General features: G+C 48.1%; 1 long non-coding RNA gene across 1 annotated transcript; it reads right to left on the reverse strand.

Moving 5' to 3' along the window:
- Positions 1 to 306: 306 nt before the first annotated feature.
- Positions 307 to 4667, reverse strand: LOC128085772 (uncharacterized). The gene is made up of 2 exons (XR_008209088.1): positions 4635 to 4667; positions 307 to 4377 (listed from the first exon to the last, which is right to left on the reverse strand). It is a non-coding gene; the product is annotated as an uncharacterized LOC128085772 (long non-coding RNA).
- Positions 4668 to 4884: the final 217 nt, after the last annotated feature.

The raw sequence follows: 4884 nt of genomic DNA on the forward strand, positions 1-4884 counted from the left end.
AGCCCTGCAAGGTACTACAGACTTACTGCTACACATTAAGGATGTTAATGTACAAGCAGCTCAACATTCACTAGTGAGGTTTCTATTGAAATAAAAAAATCAGAAATACAGAACTTTACTACAGCTGAAGAGCATTTACAGCAGCTCTGCAGAAGGCCGAGCATTGCTACAAGGATGTAGTTTTCAAAACTGAAAAGGTAAGAGCCATCAGATGAAAACTGGGTAAAAACAGTGTTGCACAGAAAGCCAGTATTGCTTCACAGTCCAACCCAAATCAAAATAAAGTGGCAACCATTCAACCATACATCAGCAGCTTAATGCTTTTTATTCATAAAGCACAGGACTTTGTATGCTTACTTGTGAAAGTTATGCTGGTATAATCCAGCATGTAATTACTTTTGTGTTGGCTATATGAAGCCAAGTTCCAGCTCCCTCAGTCTGCAGTTAATTACAGTGAGGTTTCAGTACAACACCTTGTGCCTTAAATATAGGTTCAGCTGCACTGAGCTATTTTCAATACCATCAGCACCAGTAATTCAACAAATAAAGCTCAATCACATAAAAGGTTATTTCTGGAGTACAGTAAGCACAATTAAATGTAGTTGATTTTCTAGCCTGTTGCAGAAAGCAAGAAAATAGATTTTTTGTTTTTTTGCAAATGCCACTTCCCTCCCAAAATAAAGCAGAAAATAAGCTTGGGATTGCATAGCAGTTCCAGTTTGCACCAAGAGCCCACACACTCTCAACTCACTGCCCCAGAAGCAGTTTGGCCTCCTCCAGCTATGAGGCAAGAGGTACTACTGAAGTACTCCATGGCTGCAACAGCTCTGCTTCCCATTCTGCAGCTGACAATGCTGGCACACACAGCCTTGTGTGGGTAACACGTACCCTGCAGAGCACTTCCATCCTGCTTTCCTTAAGACTCAGAGAAAGGGCCATCACTAATGCTGAAAGCCAAACAAATGGAACTCCACAACCCACTGAAACACAGCCACAGTCACATAGCCCGTTCTGAGTGAGCTTCCACAGTGCTTCAGTTTGACTGGACCCAGAGATGTTTCTTGAACATAGCTGCCCAGGCAACAGATATAAACATCCCAGTGTCACTTCTTTTTGGAGTCAGCTCATGACTTCCAATACTTTGTTTGTATTTCACTGGACCCTATGGTCTATTTATAAATTGTTTATCATACAGTTGCTAGAAGTCAGCAAGTTTACTTCTGTTTTTAGTGAAGCAGTACAGTTTAGTTCAATGAAAGCACATGTACAAAATTTATTCTTTTCACCACTTTCTACAGCATTTTTAGGCTACAGATGGAAGTGTTATATTTGTGCTTAAAAATTCACCAGCATAAAGTGTAATCTCTGGAAGTCACAAGAATTGTCCTCAATGCATCATGCCCAGTAGCATCCTGAGACTAAGTACACACAGGCTGTGCAGCTTGCCTTCAGTCTATATTCCCTTGGGCCATAGCAGATGCATTCAGCTTTCACTTTCAGAGTATTTGACAGCAAGCTCCTTTCCTGTTCTCCAGCTTCCAAAATAATAAATAGGTTGGTATCATTTCTTGGGTTGGTATCATTTCTTGGGATTCTGCCCCTTCAAATGAAGGGCTTGATGGAAATTTGTGTGATTTACTCAGCACGCTCATTTGCTGCTCTTCCAATTAAGTAAGGGACACAATTAAACAGACACTTCAGGTTTTCAAAAAGGACTAAAATGTAAAGCAGCTGGTTAGAACATGCCTCTAGCAATTTGTTACCTCGGAGAAATGGCTGAAAAGCCACTGGAAAATAAGTCATATCAATGCAGTTATGTAGTTTGACATTCAGACTTTATTTTAAATACCATCACCAGTTATGGGGTGTTGTTTTCTTGTTTTGTTTCCTGTTCCTACATCATCTCCCACAAACATCACTCTTAAAGGATAAGACAGAACCCTTTACACCCCACACAAGGCCCCAGGTACAGCCACACACTTCAAGCTCTTTCACGTGCCTCACATAAGAGCTGGCATAAAACAAAATCTGCACATACCACGTAGCACATTGCTTTTTGGTACATGGTTCTGATGGCCAAAGTTGTAACAAGGCCAGGAAGCCTACACTGCCAGAGGACCATTATGACCAACGCATTTCAAGACAAGAATAAAGCACAAAACCTGAAGCGTAGAGCTCTTTAGTCCTTCCTTAAGGGCACGTGATCTCCCATATCAAAGCAGAAGTGCCACCAAAAGGTCACTGTTCCAGTAGGACTTGTAGGACAGGAGGCACTGCGTGTCACAGGCATGCGGCAAGGACAAGCCAAGGGCCACTGGGAGGCCAAGCTGTACTCACCTCACTGTCACAGCTACCCAGCTTGAGCAGCATGGAGCTAAAGCAGGCAGAGAACAGGCTCCAAAAGCGATGAACTCTTTCTTCGCACCACTGCTGGATTCAAGCGTGTTATTCATCCCTATTCTGAAGTTACAACCAGGCTGAAGCTACGCTGAACTAAGCTACAATTTGAATGTGCCACATTCCCTGAAGGAATACACACGTGCTCATTTCTGTGGGTTTTCAGATCTATGATCATCCACAGCTTTAGCCAGCAAATCTGAGAAAAATCTTTTTAAGATCTACTGCTCTCAGAAAGTCTATTTAGTAGTACAAAAACTGGAAGCTGCAATTTGCACTACATATCCTATTAGGCAGGAACCACCCCTAAATTAAATATAGTGGGACTACAGCCCCAGCAATACAAGGTGTTTCCCTATAACCACACTGATTAAACAGTTGCAGACACCACACTTCCAAGTCCTTTTTAGCAGACGTCACACACTGCACAACATAAAGCAGCAGGCAATTGGCCAAAAATGGTTAGCAAAAAGGATTCCTTAAACCTCCAGTATCCAAATATAGCCCTAGCTGGTCACGTGGGCTGCCATACAGTAAGTGCTCCTCACTTTACCTACCCTCTGATTAAACAGTTTGAGCTAAAAAACATCTACTTAGAATAGCATTTCAGCTTCCAGCTCAATTCCATGAAGTGTATAATCTAGCTGTATCTTCCACATTCAGATGGGCAGGAAAGAAAAGTTAGTTTAAGTTTCCAGTGAGCCCAAAGGGGATGATTAGCTACAGAGAGCTAACAGAATATGAGCCCCCTAACGTTTATATATATACACAGACAAGCACACACACATACATATGTGTGTATGTATATATATATATATATACACACACACACAAAGTAGCATAACTAACTTCCCACAGAATGCAGCCACTGTGAAAGGAGCCTCACTCACTAACTCTACTGTACATAATGATTAATATTTTAGAAATGGCGCTACCTACTCCACCCATTCTTCAGCAATTCCTGCCTTTCCTATTACTCTATGTTCAGAGCTGACCAGCTGAGGATGCCCACCATCTCAGAGATCCACAGTTGCATTTATATATTAAATAACTGCACAAAGTTTCTGAAGAGAAAAGGGCTGCTCTTTTACTGCTGCCAAGCTTCAACTTAACTGAGGTGGAATTTAGTCAAGCTAGGCCTTTCCCAGCCCTTAAAGCCTATGTCCATGTTAATCGTAACACAGGTGACAAGTTTCTAGTACAGAACGCTGGAACTGTATCAATAAGCACGAGTTCCATTGGCCCTTCCAAAGCACTCCCTCCCTTTGGGGTGAGGACCAAGCACTGCAGCACTGGCTCAAGGCACATCACACAACTTCTGAAGAAGCAGAGACTCAGATTCAGGTAACTATTACTTGACAGCAGCTGGGGACTTGCAAGGTTCCTAAAGAGGAAAGAAAGCTCATTGCCACCAGGCCACACCAAAGCATTCAAACAGCAAACTTACATAGAAGTCACAATAGAACATGATGTCACAGCTTCTTTGCTTTAAGTATGAAGTGTTTTCTCCAGCCCCAGCCCTCAGTTCATCTACGGTTCTGTCACACACAGAACAAAGCACAACCAGGAGCCGTGCCTGGCAGGTTAGCACACCCACACCCGGCTCAGTTCCACCAGCACCACGTTCGGTGTCATGTTCAAGCCCATGCTCAGGTCAGGCACTGACCGCACTCCAGTACCCTCCAGACCCCCAGACGTCGCACTATCGCGATCCCCGACACCGACGACAGAAGGTCGCGGGAGGCCCAGGGGCAGCAGCGGCACAGCTTTCATCCGAGCGCGGGGCCGGGCCGGGCGCTCCCCGGGCCTGCCACGGCGGAGCAGTGACGTGTCCACCTGAGCGAGCCGCTCCGCCGCCGCAGCCCCCGGAGACAAAGTTCTGTAGTGCACTGACTGCTATCGTAACCAGAGTCTGAGTGTCACAGAACTTTGCTTCAGGAGACCGGATCTTCCTCGGGCGCGGGCAGCGGGGCTCCCCTCCTGCAAAAGGAAGAGGGCACGGTTAGGGAAGCGCAGGAACCCTTTCGCTAACGGAGGAGCGCGACGGAAAGCGCCGCGAGGAGCGGCAGCGCTGCCCGCGGCCCCAGCACCGCGGCGGCGGCCGGCTCCGGCTGACAGCGCGCGGCACGGCCGCCGCCCCTCAGCCCCCGCCGCCCCCTGCCGCGCCGCCGGCCCTGGCCCCTCGCGCCGCGCGGGAGCGACGCCCCCCTCCGCCGCAGCGCAGCGATCCGCCGCACCGCCGAGCGCAACAGGTCCGCCCCGCTCCGCCGGCGCCCCCCGCCGCCCGCCTCGGTGCGGCCTCGCGTCCCGTCCGGCCACGACGGCTCCGTCCGCGCGCCCCGCGCCGCCCCGCTCCATCTTGACTTTTGCCGACGTGGAAATTTTGGGTTCGGGGACGAGCCGCGCTCTTATTGGCCAGCGGCGGGCGGGGTCGGAGGTCACGGCTGCTGTCGCCGCTCCGCGCCAAGGCGCCTCGCTCGGAGGCCA

Source organism: Tympanuchus pallidicinctus, unplaced genomic scaffold (assembly GCF_026119805.1).
Source record: "Tympanuchus pallidicinctus isolate F22 unplaced genomic scaffold, pur_lepc_1.0 scaffold3, whole genome shotgun sequence".
NCBI lineage: Eukaryota > Metazoa > Chordata > Aves > Galliformes > Phasianidae > Tympanuchus > Tympanuchus pallidicinctus.